General features: G+C 39.3%; 1 long non-coding RNA gene across 1 annotated transcript in view; it reads right to left on the reverse strand.

The window, feature by feature from the left end:
• Window positions 1–17,895, reverse strand: part of LOC143441390 (uncharacterized) — a 61,466-nt gene that overhangs the window by 12,146 nt on the left and 31,425 nt on the right. The window contains exon 2 of the long non-coding RNA XR_013108735.1: window positions 1,963–2,099. This is a non-coding gene — a long non-coding RNA (uncharacterized LOC143441390). The remainder of the gene's footprint in view (window positions 1–1,962; window positions 2,100–17,895) is intronic.

The raw sequence follows: 17,895 nt of genomic DNA on the forward strand, positions 1-17,895 counted from the left end.
TTAGTAAAGTTTCTTTTATGTATGTGGGTGCCCTTGCATTTGGGGCATAGATGTTCAGAATTGAGAGTTCATCTTGGTGCATTTTTCCTTTAATGAGTATGAAGTGTCCTTCCTATTTTTTTTATTACTTTTGGTTGAAAATCAATTTTATTTAATATTAGAATTGCTACTCTAGCTTGTTTCTTGGGACCATTTCTTGGAAGATTGTTTTCCATCCCTTTACTCTCAGGTAGTATCTGTCTTTTCACAGAGGTACATTTCCTGTATGCAGCAAAGTTTTGGGTCCTGTTTATGTATCCAGTCTGATAGTCTACGTCTTTTAATTAGAGAATTGAGTCCACTGATATTAAGAGATATTAAGGAAAAATGATTGTTGCTTCCTGTTATTTTTGTCATTAGATGTGGAATTATGTTTGTGTAACTATCTTCTTTTGGGGTTGTTAAGAGATTACTTTCTTGCTATTTCCAGGTTGTAGTTTCCCTCCTTGTGTTGAAGTTTTCCATCCACTTTGAAGTGCTGGATTTGTGGGAAGATATTGTGTAAACTTGGTTTTGTCATGGAATATCTTGGTTTCTCCGTCAATAGTGATTGAGAGTTTTACTGGGTATATCAGTTTGGGCTGGCATTTGTGTTCTCTTAAGGTCTGTCTGATATCAGTCCAGGATCTCCTGGCTTTTATAGTCTCTAGTGAGAAGTCTGGTGTAATTCTTATAAGTCTGCCTTTATATGTTATTTTACCTTTTTCCCTTACTGCTTTTAGTATTTTTTTTCTTTGTTTTGTACATTGATGTTTTGATTATTATGTGACAGGAGGTATTTCTTTTCTGGTCTAGTCTATTTGGAGTTCTGTAGGCTTCTTGTATATTTATGGACATCTCTTTCTTTAGGTTAGGGAAGTTTTCCTCTATAATTTTGTTGAAGATATTTACTGGCCCTTTAAGTTAGGAATCTCCACTCTTATCCTATTATCTCCTATTATCTCTTATCCTATCTCCACCTATTATCCTTAGGTTTGGCCTTCTCATTGTGTCCTGGATTTCCTGGATGTTTTGGGTTAGGAGGCTTTTGCATTTTGCATTTTCTTTGACAGTTGTGTCAATGTTCTCCATGGTATCTTCTGCATATCAGATTCTCTCTTCTATCTCTTGTATTCTGTTGGTGATCCTTGCGTCTATGACTCCTTATCTCTTTCCTAGGTCTTCTATCTCCAGGGTAGTCTCTCTTTGAGATTTCTTTATTGTTTCTACTTCCATTTTTAGATCCTGGATGGTTTTGTTTAATTCCTTCACCTGTTTGGTTGTGTTTTCTTGCAATTCTTTAGGGGATTTTTGTGTTTCCTTTTTAAGGGCTTCTACCTGTTTACCTGTGTTCTCAAATTCTTTGAGAGTGTTATTTATGTCCTTCTTAAAGTCCTCTATCATCATCATGAGAAGTGATTTTAATTCTGAATCCTACTTTTCCAGTGTGATGGGGTGTCCAGGGCTTGCTATGGTGGGAGAACTGGGTTCTGATGATGCCAAGTAACTTTGGTTTCTGTTGCTTGCATTCTTGCTCTTGCCTTTTGCCATCTGGTTAACTCTAGTGCTACCTGCACTCACTATCTCTGACTGGGGCCTGCCTTTCCAGTTATCTTGCTTGTGTCAGAACTCCTCAGGGTCCAGATGTCTCTGTGATCCTGTGATCCTGAGCTCCAGCTGCTCTGAGAGTAGTGGCTCCTCTAGCATGTCTTGGGATATTTTGTCTGCTGCTCTGAGTTCAGTGGCTTCTCTAGGATGTCTCAGGATATGTTGTCTTCACGGGAGCAGACCATCTAGGTGTCTGCCCCAGCCACAAGGACCAGGCAAGGGGAGGAAGGGGAGTGGTATTCTGCAGGGACGGGGTTTGGTTGCCTGTTGGGTCCTGATAAAACCCTGCTCCCAGTTGTAGTTCTGGGGCGTAGGGTAGTGGGTGATTGTTCTTACCCGCTGCTCTGAGTTCAATGGCTCCTCTAGGCTGTCTCAGGATATTGTGTCTTCATGGGAGCAGACCAGCTAAATGTCTGCCCCAGCCACAAGGCCCCACTTTGTATTCCTAAATAAATAAGTAGAATCTTCATTACCTGGGAAATGAAATAGACGGAAAAATGGTTTTAGAAGGATGATCTTATGAAGTCTATCTTATTTTCCAATTTATGAATACCTATAAGCATTTTATCCTCAAAGGAAATGGTATATATGTGGTTAAGCCTAAGCAGTTACCAAAGAAATGGCCTGAATATTCATAGACACTCACCTCCCCGCTGCCCTTTTTAGGATTTTTTTTTTTTTTTTTGAGACATGGATTTTTTTTTTTTTTTTTTATAGCTTTGGCTGTTCAGAAACTCTCCTATAGACCAGGCTGTTCTCAAACTCAGAGATCTGCCTGCCTCTGCCTGCCACCCCACCCCCACCCTGAGTGCTGGGATTAAAGTCATGTGCCACCACTGCCCAGCCCATCACCTCATTCTTCTACTCGACAGTATTAATTACCTTTTCATTTGTATGACCAAAATACCTGAGAACAATTTGCGAGAAAAAGTTTTGAGTTTTGTGTGGAGCATCATAGTGGAGCAGACTAGATGACAGAACTGGTAGTTCATGGTGGTGGAATCTATGGCTGAGGTTGTTACCACATGGGGTAAGAATACAAAGAAAAGGGACATGCTGGTATACCAGCTGTCTCCTTTTCCCCACTGCATTGCAACCAGGACCTCAGTCTATCCAGAGTGTGGCTTCCTCCTCAGTTCTCTTATAAACACCCTCATAGGCACACTCAAAGTTGTGCCTCAACATCTCCTAGGTGATCCTAAAATCTAAAGTTGACAATGAAGGTTAAGCATGATGTCTACTTCTCTTTCTCCAGTGCACCTACAACTTTATTTCCGTTAACATAGGCAGAGAACTTGGCTCTGGTTTGCAAATAGTTTTATATGATATACAGATATCCTTGAAAGGAGACAGGCACACTACCATCACTCATCTGTGGAAAAGATCTGAACAAAGAAATCCCCAAAGTGGATAAAACTTCAGTCAGTCCACCAGGTTCTATACTCTGCATCAAAGGAGGAATGGCTAGATATTCTGTAATTCACTGAATCATAGATTAAAGCCAGATGTTTGATTTGATAACCAGATACTTGGAAAGAAGATAGTTTGAAAAATAGTGGCAAAAAAAAAAAAAAAAAAAAAAAACCTAGAGGAGCAGGTGTAAAGACAGACCTCTGTCACGGACAGAAGGTTTTTTTTCAGTAATTAGGGCAATGGGATGATACATTTTGTGTGTATTTGTCCCTTTCTTTTTCCAGACACACCTCTGTCACTGGATGGGTTTATGAGTAAAATGTTGAGGTGACAAGGGTGAAAGATATGTGCCAACCTGAACGCAACAACTCAAGACTTTCACTCACTGAGACTAAACCAACTGTATACACTGCAGAGTGTATAATCTGCCAACTGTAGACACCAACACTAACCCCAAATACAGCACACACCCCAGAGTGATCAGCGAACTGACTAGTGCTAAGTTGATTACATTGGGCCATTTCTGTTGTGGACGGGCCAGCATTATGTCTTGTTTTTCAGGATATGGATTTGCATGGCCTACATAGAATTCTTTCGCCAGAGTTTCATGAATTTGCATAATGTCCACCATCAGGTTATCTTAAACCAAACTGCTTTAATTCAAGGAACTCACTTAACAGTGAAATAAAAGCTCACAAAATCTTCTGGTCTTGCTGTACTTTCTACCTCTATGAGACAACTACTCTAATAGAATTGCCCTTTGAACATTCATTTAGAGTACCAGTTACATAACAATGCTTTTCCAGTCTCAAATTAGGTTCTCCATAAAGACTAATAGAAGACTACAATACAATCCAGGCAGGACATTGATCCAGGTTCTTCAGGAATGAAGATATAGGGAACTCCATCAGGTAGAGAGCCATAGAAAACTGAAGTGCTTATTGAAGACAGGAACCAGACAATCAGTAATAGAAGGTAGTTATGGTAGCTGCAACAGTGTTACCAGTTAGAAAAACGAGAATTGTCATTATTATATAAATATGCTTTTATTTTATTTCAAATAAATTGTATTTATACATACATATATTAAACGATTGTTTTCTTCTATGCCCTATTTCCTTATAACATAAGATATACCAATTTCTTCTTTTAAAAACGGTAGGATGGCCCCCTATGTATCCTAGGCCAGCCTTGAATTTACAGTCCTCTTACCCTCCAAATGCTACATTGCCATGACCGATTTAAATATTTCTTTTATGTCCTAGAATTTGAATTACAACACATCAAGAGAAGAGTAAATATCACACAAAAACTCTCTCTTTTACTGGAAAATAGGTTACGTTTTGTGGTAAGCATAAACATGACATTGTGCTTGACCTTGCACTATGTCTATGAGTTTGAAACTAGCCTGGTCTACACAAACACCGCATTGTGCTTGACTTTGCATTATGTCTATGAGTTTGAGATCAGCCTGGTCTACATAGGAAGTTCCATAGCAAGCAGTGCTACATAGTGAGGCTCTGTCTCAAAAACAATAACAAACATACAGAGAAAATTTGTTAGTGCCTCTTGGGTTTGATTCCCAGCCCCACTTGGAAAAGGAAAGTTGGGGTCTGTTCTTCCCAAGTTTACCTCAGCACCACTATTAGGGACAAGAGCAGCCATGGAAGGCTGTGCTGCACAGTGGCTCTTCAGGATGTTTCTGTGTTTCAGTTTACAATCCTTTGGATGTATATTCAAGAGTGTAGGGCTGGATTATAGGAATATCAATTATTTTTTTCTCAGTGCTGTGATTTTTTTTTTAAGCTTAAGGAAGGAAGGGGGTTGGACTCCCATGGTTCGAAGGCATAGTCTATCATGATGCTGACATCATACTAGTGGGAGTTTAAGGACCTGGTCACACCCAATCTGCAACCAGGGATCAGAAATGACTACTAATGCTCACTCTCTCCCTCTTATTCAGCCCAGCACGTCAGCCAATGGAATGGTGCCACACAAACACTTTTGGTTGGGCTTCCCACCTCAATTAACCCAGTTTCAAAACTCCCTCACAGGCAGTTTTACCCAGGAGTCAGGGGGTTTTCTCTTAGCGGATCCTAGATCTTGTCACATTGACAATCAATATTTAACATCACAGAATGGTAGCTCTAATTTCGAGATTTTTGAAGGAGCTCCACACTGAGTCCTGCAGGGGCCGCATCAGCCTACATCCAGACCAGCAGTATATAGGGTTCCTTCCAGGTAACTTTTTCCTAGAAAAGAGGTACAATGAGGGCTTCCTGGTTCAATTCAGTTACCTGACAATACACAACACTTCTTAGAAGCATATTTATTTGCACTGCTTTATTTCTCTTTCCTTTTAGCCCACTCAGCAGAGTAAATCACACTTCATTCTCTGTGACAGACAATGCTGAGTTTTGCCACAGTGCAGCCAGTTAGGACCTCATATGTAGCTTCTTGGCTGACTTGAACTCCAGTCACTTTGGAGAAAGAACAGGGGGTCAGGATGGATATCTTCCTGACTTTTTCTGTCAACTGCCCAATTAGTTAATATTACTGTCTTCTCCGAATACAGTGGCAAATGAGAAAGACATTTTTAATAAAAAATGTAAATATGATTTCACCAGGTTACAAAATTGTACTTCTACCGCACGATGCTCACATTGTGTGTTTTAAAGAATTATCCAAACTTCCCAGGCAGCCTTTGTATCTGTCCCACTCATTCTTCAATTACAGAAATCAGTTTAACCTCAGTAGGTGGAGAGCTGACAGGGCTTATGGGAACAAGCCTCCTGGAAGCTCACAGCAGCTGCTCTTAATATAAGACATTGAGGACGAAAGTGGCTTGTTAGTCCAGAACAACTGCAAAAAACCTATCACAGAGCATAAAATCCCACCTTTCTGTGTCTGCCAAATCAAGCCAGTTGCTCCAGAAAACCAGCCCCTAAATCAAAGCCTTATACATTAAGCATGGACTTGCCTCTGATTACTTTCACACAAAAGTCAAATGTATTTCTAGAAGGCTGTTTTATCTGTGGAATGTGAAGTCACACATGTAGCATGTTCAAAATAAAGGTGCCAATCACTTTAATTGTATGAAGCAGGCAGTCCCACAGAGTAATATATCAATATGAATCCCCCTTTGATTTCTATAGCTGCTTTTAACTTCTCTTTATACAAATAATTCATGCTTAGTATGAAAACTCTACGAAATGATACTAAGCCTAACAAAAATATAAAAACCATCACATTTTCTAAACAACTATCCAATAATAAACTTTTAAATTATCGAATACATTTCTCAAGTCTTTTGTTCTTCTAGAATATATTTTTTCAAAGAAGTGTATTTCAGCAGATTTGTGTAATGTTCTTTCTTCTCCTTGGAGACTGAATGAATGTACATCATAAACAATATTTCTCTGGCATTATTTTTAATGACTGCAAAGTAGTCTATTAAATGGATTGGGTCATACCTGAAGGAACTGCCTATTTATTACACATTTAGAACATTTACAGTTTTTACTATTAAAAAGCACATCACTGGGCTGGAGAGATGGCTCAGCCGTTAAAGGCTAGGCTCACAACCAAAAAAGCACATCACTAAGGTGACTCAAGATAAATAAATTATTATACACAGTTACTATCATTTCCTCCCTTTCAGTTCCTCAAGATAGATACACTAGGTCAAAGTTCACAAAAGTTTGATATGGCTCAGTTGGGAGACTGCTTGCCTAGCATGCAAAGAACCTGGGTTTGATCTCCAACACTGTAAAATCGCTGAACAACAAGAAAATAGGTGTGGTGCCATAGCATGTAATGCTAACATGCAAGAGTGATGGCCAGAAAATCAGAAGTTCAAGGTCAGGTCATCCTTAGCTACATACTGTGAGTTTGAACCAGCCTCAGTTTAGCTACCTGAAATCCTGTCTAAAACAAGTATAAGTGAATATAAATGTGTGTGTGTGTGTGTGTGTGTGTGTGTGTGTACATAATTTAAAAATAAAAGACCATGAATTTGAGAGAAAGTGGAAGGAATTAGAGGGAAGTGGGGGAAATTATGTAAGTAAAATACTTATATATAAAATTATCAAAAATAACTAAAAACAAATATATCAAAGGTTTGAAAAGTCTTTTAAAATCTCCTTTTTTAAATGCACACAAAAGATTCTTTAATTATTCCTTTTAGAAGACTCAGAAACTATATTCCCAACTTGGTGGTGTTGTGTTCTGCTATTGGAAAGAACAGCTCATGCTGCAGCCCAGGTTGGCCTGTAACTCCTTATGTAATCCAAACGAGTTCCTAGCAATCCAATCCACTGCCTTGGAGTGCTGAGTTTACAGCTGTGAGTCACCACGCCTGGCTTCTCGCTTGGTTTTTTTGTTTGTTTGTTTGTTTGTTTGTTTGTTCCTGTTTTTTAATGGTTTTGGTTTTGTTTTTGTCTTTCAATTTTTGTAGAATCAACTGAATAAAATTACTTCTGGGGTTTCTAACTTAAAACCTCTGGAGTAAGGCAAACATTGGATGTTGCTGTTGTTGTTGTTGTTGTTGTTGTTCAGTTGATTTTATAGTCTGGTCAGAGCCGAGAACCACTGACATACACAAGCATCTTACTTTCAAGGAAATAATAACTGAACTACACGTCTATCAAACTTCATGCAAAATATAATGACTAGAACAGAAAGTGGGTGAGCGGTGCCACTGCAAGTCACAGCAATGCGGTTTATGCATACCCTCGGTCTACACGTGTCTGTGGACATGCAGCTGCTGGGTGCATGTCTAGGCTGCAGCAGTGAGTGGAAAGACAGTACGCATGGCCCTCTGGCCTTTGCCTCTTTGCTTTGGAATTCGAGAGGAGCCAACCCCGCAGCAAACAAGCAAGCGAGGGATCGTTTTCAAGCCACTTTGTCATCTTTATTTCAGAGTAACTTTGTAAAAAGAATGAATGAATAAGCACCTGAAATGTGTCCCCGGTATAATAAATTCTCAGAGACAGGAAGCGGAGATTCTACAATTTCCTCTTCCTAAGCCTCAGTAATCTCTCAGAGCATCACAATCCCCTTGTCGTCCTAAAGAAATCCGATCGGCAGCTTACTCATGCTGCTCTCTGTTTCCAGGCCTCTTTTGCAAAGTAAAGTGCTCTCCAGTTTCCCCTCCTCCCTCAGGCACAGTCAGCTGTGCACCCTGATGCCACTGGATAAATAATGCCTCACCCCGCCCCCACACCTGCCCCCTAGGAGAGTGTGTTCATCCATTTATATCTTTGGTATTGTCTCATCATGTATCCTATTTGAACTCAGTCCTGTGCATTCAACTCTAAATATCCCTGCAATTCTCACCGAGGGCCCTAGCTACATAAAGATCAATTTACAAAAGGCAGGAACTATTTATGTTGAAATGTTGCTTGTATTGTCTCAGCCCATTTCCTGCAAGATGGAGCTACACTCCTGATGATATAAAAGTAAAGCCTAATGTTTGATGTTTGGGTGTGTGTGTGTGTGTGTGTGTGTGTGCGTGTGTCTGTGTGTGTGTGTTTGTGTGTCTGTGTGTGTGTGTTGCTCCCCACCTTATTTTTGAGCTCACCAATTGGCTAGACTGACAGGTGAGGGGTCCACCAGAATCTTCTAGCGGAGTCTCTGCACTGGGATTACATGTACCACTGTGCTTGGCTTTTTACATGGGTGGTGGGGATCTACATTCAAGTCTGAAGGCTTGTACAGCAAACACTTTAGTCACTGGTCCATCTTCCCAGACCAAATATTGGGTTTAATAAGATGAGCACACTGTTTATCAGTCCTCAATATTTCAAAATCATGTCTTTTTTTCCAACATAATATTTATATTGACTATTTGAGAATTTCACATCATGCCCACTCACTTTCCCGTCCTGCTAGGTCTGCCCACTATCTTTGTGACCACCACCACCCCCCAAAAAAAGAAGAAAACAAAACACAAGTCCAATTTGTATTGCCCACATGTACTCACTGGGATGTGATCAAACTCCCAGTAGCCAAACCCTAAAAAAGAACTGAGTCCTTCAACACCAGCACCCCTGACAGAAGCCATCAGTTGTGGAGAGCTACATTTCAACATACTTAGCACAATTTTTTAAGGGTTCTCATGGATGGTTTGCTGTCTAGGCTGTTACTTTTGGGGATTGTGGGGACTGTCACTGAAACCTATGTCTTTTTTTTTTTTCTGAACTGTAAATCTGTAGTCATCAATATCTCTGCAGAAGTTCCTAGCCTTTTACAATTGACAAAAGCACAAACTATGGACTTCTGCATGGTTTTTGGTGGCTGTATAGACCACAGACATCCACATGGTCTCCCATGTTAGTACATACTACAGACCTCACCTTGGTCTCCAGTGGCAGTACAGACCACAAGTATCCACTTGCCCTTCAGTTTTAACATAGGCTACAGACATCAACTTGGTCCTCAGCTGCAGTAGAACCACAGACTGAGACATGGTCCTGGAAGGCTTCACGGACCACAGACATCAACATAGTCTTAGGAGGGAGGGAGGGCCTGAGACTCAGAGAGATCAAAACAATTATTTAAGTACTGGCAAGTACTGAATGAACTCAAGCAGGTGTCTAACTTGAGCACCTGCATGCATTGGACTCTCTTTGCTTCTAAACGTAAACATTGATACCATTACATTGACAGTCATCTACTCTCCTGATCCAATTATCTTTCAGGCAATCTCTAACCAAGTTTTGCTACTGCCTGTTCCCTTAGACACCATCTGAAACAATGGTAGAAGAACAGACTCTCTGGAATAAACTACGTAAGTCTTAACAGAAAATTCTAGAAAAATAATCTCCAGATAGAGGAAGAATCAATTTGTTCAGTCATCTGTATGTCTACAGCCTACACCACCATTTCTGTGAAAACCCCTGATACACATTTAGGCAAAATCCTTTGAGGTGATTTAACATAGGTTCTTGGTTTATATTTGAAAATCAGTGCTTGTCTCCCTAAACCTCTTCTTCCTGTTTGGAACTGTGAAGGCATCCATTAGGACCACAGTTTCATTTCATATACTGAATTACTGAATTGCTTGATTCTTCTTATCTCCGTCTCTATCTCTAGTCAGATGTCTGGCTCAGCCAGCTGCATAAATCCCTTAATAAAAAGGAGTTTTATGAGGTCTTGAGTTCCATCTGCATATGTGTTATGCTGGCCATAAAGACGACTTATGTAAAGGGAAAAGTACAGTAGCAATCAGAATAAGAGAGTGGAAGAAAAGAGAAGCAAAGGTAGCTTAACCTTGACAGAGTCACTTCCCTTCTTAAGCTGTTTTTTTTTTTTTTTTCCATTTTTCACTTGAAGAGGTTGTTAAACACAGTTAATGTTTTCAGTATACTTTTGCAGTCTTTCACTGTCCTTACCACTGTATGCACTCAACTCATGATGGACCAACCTACACTGAAAGACACACACACACATACAGAGAGAGAGAGAGAGAGAGAGAGAGAGAGAGAGAGAGAGAGAGAGAGAGAGAATATGACAATTAGACCTTAAATATACATAACTTCATAGCCTTTTTTAAAATGATAAACACTGACATTCACTGGAATTCTGTCTTAGGCCTGGCATAGTGACTCATATTTGTAACTCCAGCATCTGGAAGGCAGAGGCAGGAGGAGCAGAAATTCAAGGTCATTCTTGGCTATATAGAGTCCCCAATTAGTCTAGGATACATAAGACTCAGTTAAAAAAAAAAAAAAAAAAAAAAAAAAAAAAAAAAAAAAACCACAAAAACCAGGAAGAAGAAAGGCACAAAGGGAAGAACTAAGAAAGGAATTCTGGCCCTGTATGGTTTCATGGTTTAAAGTAAAGGTAAGGTTCCTATCCAAACCTTCTTTAAGAATCCAATACAGATAAGTCTCAATGATGTTCTGCAGGATGCTCTTTCTTCACATTCATCCCAAAGTATGTCCTTCTGTATCTCCCACATCAACTCTAAAAATGCTTCTGGACACCAGTGACCTACTCACTGTCAGACACATGATGACTTCAAGATGCTGAGTGTTCTGATTTTGAATATTGTATTTGTCTTTCTGGTTTTGAATGCTGTGTTTCTCTTTCTGGTTTTGAGTGCTTTACTTCTCTTCCTTTCCCATCTACTCCATGAGTTTGTTCTCTCATTTTTTTCTCAAAGCCTTTGTAACCCTGAGATGCAGTCTTCACCTCTTTTTTCCTGCTGTATGTTTTTTCTAGATAATCTCATCAATACTTAGGGTTTCCTAAATGGAATTCTTAAACCTGACTATCTTCTGAGTTCTAGACATGACAAATATACGCACTGGATATACTCAATATATAAGATGTGTGTGTCATTTAAGCCCTGTATTCTACCAAAATGTTATTCAAGCTCTGTAAATGTGCTACATTTCTGAATATCTCTGTAATTTTCATCCAACGAATAAGCCATGGAAGTTTAAGCTTCAAGGAGACCAATCTATAAAAGTCAAGACAAATTGGCATCTAAAAACTTTGGCTGATACCATAATTGACCCTTTCTTACAGAAAACAGAGTCAAATTCAAATTAATAATAGAAAAGTGAAACCTGATGTTAGAAAAATATCTTGTTTAGTACTCTACACCATACATAACATTTTCAACACTCATAAATCCTTCAGTTTACAGCAGGGAAAACTAAATGCATAAAATTTATTTATATGGTTAATTTTTTTTTTGGGGGGGGGGTTGAGACAGGGTTTCTCTGTATAGCCCTTGCTGTCCTGGAACTCACTCTGAGTTCTGGCCTTGAACTCAGAAATCTGCCTGCCTCTGCCTCCCAAGTGCTGGGATTAAAGGCGTGCGCCACCACTGCCCAGCTATATGTTTAATTTTATAAATGTATAAGCACATAATCCATGCCCCTTCTTCTGATTCTCTATCTCCTCCACCCAGTGATGAATGAGTAAAAACAGTATAGGAGATAAAAGCGAACAAGTTTTAGAAGGCCTCGATCTCTTTCCCCTAATTCCTGGAAATGTCCCCTAGCACTACTATTTCTGAGCACTTGCACAGTGTATAACACCTTTCAACGGGTTCTCTTTGACACATTTCAGATTGATTTGAATTATTTTCTCTACAGTTTGTTCCGTCACTGCTGAGATGTACCCACTGTAGACAGAGAACTGCTCACTTATCCACTTGCTAAACAACATTTTGGTATTTCTATTTTTTTGGTAACTGTGAATAAAATTGGCATATGTGTTTACAGTAAGAGTTTGGGTGATCATAAATTTTTACTTCTCTGAAGCAAGTACCAAGGCACTCCTTAACTTAAACCTAGTAGGGACACTACCTTAGTATCAGAACAGCTGTTACATTTTGTGACTGGTGATATCCAACAGTGCTGCATTCTTTTAAAAAAAATTTTATATATTTATTTTTATTTTTATTTTCACTTTTGTATATGAGTAAGTTGCCTGCATGTATGTATGTGCACCACATGCATACCTAGTATCTGCAGAGTTCAGAACATGACATAAGATCCCTTGGAACTACAGTTTGTGAATGGTTGTGAGCCATCATGTGAGTGTGGGAACTGAACCCCAGTTCTCTACAAGTGCAACAGGCGCTAACCACTGAGCAACTCTGCAGCTCCTCTCCCACATCCTTACCCCTATTCACCAATAGCTTTTATTTTACTTTTTAATTAGCTGTCCTTTACTTCTACTTTAATTTGCAGTAGCAAAGTAATTCTACTTAAATTTGGGCTGAGGGCTTTCTGTAAAATTTCTAGTTTCTCTGTACCTCAGGGACTTTCCTGAATGGCCAATGAGCCTTTGTATGTGCTTATTTCTAAATTTCCCCCCGCCCCCAGATTGTTTGGGGTATTTAGGTTAGGTTCCTTTGCCTTTCCGAATTATTTTTTAAGTTCTCAAAGTTGTATTTGGATGTAAATGACCAAAAAAACGGTACATTTGGTAGTTACCACTATAATGTTTCTATTCGTTTGTGTTAAAATTTAAGGTTCGTCCTCTCAGCAAGTTCCCATCATCCAATGCAGTATTTTAAGGGTCATGCTCATGCCATACAGTCTTTTTGTATGGGTTTTAAAGTCAGCTCTAATTCATAGCACTTCACTGGTCTTTCAGAGGACCAGGTTTCAGTTTCTAGCACCCACATGGTGGGTAGCAACTGTCTGTAACTCCAGTTCAAAGGGATCTAACATACTTTCTGGCCTCTGTGAATATCAGCTATGCCAATGGTGCATAGACATACATGCAAGCAAAACACTCATCCATATAAAAAAATTTTAAAGCTCTCTTCCAAACTTGTCTACCAGAAGAAAGGGACTTTTTCATTCTCTTCTGCTCTGCCCTCACCTGCCTTGTTCATGCCTCAGGGCTGAGGGCTTTCTGTAAAATTTCTAGTTTCTCTCCACCTCAGGGACTTGCTTAACATTCCCACAGCCCACTCTCCATCCAAGGCTCTATTGCCTTGATTTTTCTTTATGGAGTTTATAATCAACCAAGAGTTATACTGTACTTACCTAATTCCTTTTTCATCATTTTCCCTGAAATACACAAGTATGTACTTATGCACACCAACACCCTGAGAACACGTATTATAGGTAGTTTTGTTCATTTTTTAATCTCCAGAAGATAGAATACTACATAACACTCACTAGTTCCTCTTTTCTTTTCTCCTTTGTTCATCCTTTCTCCTTCCCCCTGAATGCTTCACTCTTCCCACCACATATTATGGCAAAAAAATGTATTCAATCACCGAATCCCAAGGAATAAAATAAACATATTGCTAGAAACAACTCTTGCTCGTGGATAAAGAATATACAATACATTTAACTTATATTCACTAGAGCCTGCAGTGTGTCAGGTCTCCCGTGATTAAGATAGAAATAATATGTATTCTCAACTCACAGTCTAGTTTAATTAAAAAGATGCTTATATATATAGGAAATAAGAGAGCAATGCTTACAAAAAAAGTCTTACTCATTGAGGAATTAAGAGAGGTTTAAAAATAAATCAGTGTGTGTGGTCAAGACAAATTCAGAAATAACAATCAATTAGAGGAAAGACTAACAGCCGACTGTGAGTTTGGTGGAGAAGTTGTTCTATTTGAGCAACCTGGGGAGTTGATCCAGTGACTCCTGTTCCTTTGACAATGAGTCATGCTTAATTTCATGATAGCTTTTGCTGTGTTTGTGGTTATGAAACGATCCTCACGCTACCATTCCTAATATTAGAAGATTCTGTTCTAACCAGTACCAAGTGTCAGTCAAGGGAGTGGGTGTGTATAGTGTGGGGTTTATTTGTTCTCCGGCAGGCCTGGGTTACAGTGAACTCAGCACTTGCCAAATAAGAAAACATCCTGGAACTTTCCTTAATTTGCTGAATGAGACTAAACAAGAGGTGCTTGGGGGCACATTCAGGGGAACTCAGAGAGCAAGATGGAGGAATACAGAAGGTGAATGGTAAGAGCTGAAATGTTCTCTTGCAATGAAATTGCCCTTCTGAGTAAACATTTAGCAAACTGGCAGATCCATAACTCTGTGGTTCAGAGGCCTGAACATAGCAATAGCAACAGCAGGAAGTTGTCTTGAGAACATAGCCCCAGTTTCTAGACTATATTTCATTAGTGAAAACTTCCGACTCTGTTTCTACTTCCATTTATGATCAAGAATGGAAACTTTGTTCATAAGAGGACACAGTATAGCTTGGAAATGGTGTTAAATGTCTTTGATCCAAGCACTTGGGGAAACAGAGACGTCTGTGAGTTCAAGCTCAGCCTGGTCTACACTACATAGTGAGTTCTGTGTAGCTTTGGCTACACAGAAAAACCTTACTTTACTTTGAACCCCAACCTCTCCAAAAAGAAGAGGACACAGTATGAAGACAAAGGGACCCCACCCCCAAAAGAGTACACAGTATAAAGACACAAGGACCCCAGCCCCCCATAAAAGAAGACACAGTATGAAGACACAGGGAAATAGTGCAGTGTTTGAATGAACTTGAGGGGGAGTGGTAGGACTGGAGCATAGCTGAGTGGGTGGCTGCTGGCTATTTCACTACCTCATCTGATCTGCATAGTATCCCCGATGGCTAAATAGTGCTTTATTTATTTTATAAAACAAAAGACAGAGGCTCAGACAGAAGGGAGATTTCCAACCTAAGAGTCAGGGCTTGAGTTAAGTTCTGGGTTTGGAGGTTTTGTTGTTGTTGTTGTTGTTGTTGTTGTTGTTGTTGTTGTTGTTGTTTGGGGGAGGGGTTGTTATTGTTGTTATTTCTCCCTTCCTACCTTATATTCATTCTTCTCTACCTCTTCTGCAAAAAGCTTTGGAAAATAGGTTGTAAAGCTTTAGTCTGAAGCCAAGTTTGATGGGCTAGGCTTAATATTGGCAATTACCTGGAAATTTTATAATCCTACAATGTCTGGAGGGTCATATATAGTGGGAATATAATCTGGACAGTGAGGTTTTTCATTTTAGCTTGTTTCTATTGAAAAGGAATTTTTCATACAATATATTTTGATCATGTTTATCCCTCTGACAACTCCTCTGAGAGCTCATCCACCTCCCCATCCATCCAACTTTATGTTCTTTCTCTTTATTTTAATTAAAGAAAACAAAAGAGAAAGAGAAGAGAGAGAGAGAGAGAGAGAGAGAGAGAGAGAGAGAGAGAGAGAAAGGAAGGAAGAGAAAGGAAAGGAAAGGAAAGGAAAGGAAAGGAAAGGAAAGGAAAGGAAAGGAAAGGAAAGGAAGGAAAAAAAGAAAGAAAAATTAAAAACAAAACAAACAAGATGTCTTCATTAAGGTTTCTATTGCTGTAATGAAACAACCTGACCAAAAGCAAGTTGGGAAGGAAAGGGTTTATTCAGCTTACACTTACAGCTTACACTTACACTTACACTTAGACTTACACTGAAGGAAGCCAGGACAGGAACTCAAACAGGGCATGAACCTGGAGGCTGGAGCTGATCCAGAGGCCATGGAAGGGTTCAGCTTACAAGCTTGCTCCCCATGGCTTACTCAGCCTGTTTTAGTTTGTTTGTTTGTTTGTTTGTTTGTTTGTTTGTTTTATAGAACTCAGGACCACTAGTCCAAGGATGACACCACCCACAATAGAATGGACCTTCCCCCATTGATCACTAATTAAGAAAATGGCTTACAGCTCGATCTAGTAAAGGCATTTTCTCAATTGAGGCTTCCTCCTCTCTGATGACTTTTGCTTGTATTAAGTTGACATAAAACTAGCCAGTACACAAACAAAACGCCAGTAAAATAAAACATGTCAAAACAAAGCAAAACAAAGCAAAACTCCTTTAAAATACCATAGAGCTGATTTTGTGTTGGCCAAATGTTCCTAGGAATAGAGCCTGCACTGGAATGTGGTTGATATACCCATTAAGACTTCATTGGAGAAAACAGATTTTCTCTTCTCTAGTTGGCAGACAGCTCCTTTGTTAGGGTGTAACCCCATGTCTTTTTCTACCTCTCAATGCTGGAAATCCATCTGGTATGAACCTGTGCTTGTCTTGTGTATACTGTCACAATCTCTTTGAGTTCATGTGCATAGCGATTCTATTGTATCTTGGAGTTGTACACCACCACTGGCTCTTACCATCTTTCTGGGTTCTTTTCTGCATAGGTCCTAGAATCCTGAAGGAAAGGCTTTGATGAAGACATCCCATTTAGGAATGAATGTTCCAAAGCTTCTCTCACTCTCTACACCTGGTCCAGTTTTGGGTTTCTGTGTTAATTCTCATATACTGCAAGAAGTTTCTCTGACGAAGGCTGAATGAAGCACTGATCTACAGGTATAGCAGTATATCTATCATTAGGCGTTATTTTATTCCTGTGTTCCTTTAGCAGAACAATAGTAGCAGGTTTCTACCTAGTCACATCTCTTATCTTGTGTCAGGTTTTTGGCCACTTTATCAGTGTCAGATATGGGTTCCATCTCATGGAGTGAGCTTTAATCCAATTTCTAAAAATGGTTCGTTACCCCCATAACATTTGTGCCACTACTGTATCTTTCAGGCAGGTCACTGTTGTAGGTTGTAGAGTTTGTAGTGGATGATACTGATGATTGCCTTTCTCTTCTGGTGGCATGCAGTACCTTCCAGGACCATGAGTAAGGGTAACGTTTCTAGTTAGGCACTAGTTTGATTTAGTCCATGTTCAATGACATAAGTAAGTCCCATCTTCAGCAATAATGCCTGTACCCTTTGATGTTTGGAGGTTTCTATGGAGCTACTTTGGCCAACAACTCAGCAAGATGTAACTCAATAATGAGACATTAATGCTCCCCACTTGAGAACCACTATGGAGAAATGATTTAAATTACAAATCTGCTGACCTCTAGCATAGGTTTATTACTTAGAATCCCAGATATAAGAATATTTTATAATATATCTAAACCATTCTAGTAAGCACCCAGACCTTAGGACCACTATGAATAATTTCAGATCAGGAATGAAACCCACTTCTGTCCTTGACTATGTACTCAAGTGAAACTGATTTATCTTCAGAACACCTGTGTTTCTTCTTTTTAAAATGTTGTTTCTGGTATTTTCCCCAATGATCTCTGAAATGGTCAAAAGAAGAGGTAGTAATTGTAAGCATCCTTTAAAAATGATAAGGTGTCATACACTTATAAGGTGTTATAATTAGTATACTAGTGACCCTTGATTTTCACCAACTTGTATACATCTTGTCTACTGGACTTGGCATCTGATGACCTGAAAGAATAGGACTGACTACAGCCTGATGTTGTAGACAATCTTATTTCAGTTTAAGTGTACTTTTATACATGAACCAATAAAGAAAGCAACGATTCAAACAAGGTTGTCTGCGTTCAGAAAAACATAAT

Source organism: Arvicanthis niloticus, chromosome 2, assembly GCF_011762505.2.
Source record: "Arvicanthis niloticus isolate mArvNil1 chromosome 2, mArvNil1.pat.X, whole genome shotgun sequence".
Lineage (NCBI taxonomy): Eukaryota > Metazoa > Chordata > Mammalia > Rodentia > Muridae > Arvicanthis > Arvicanthis niloticus.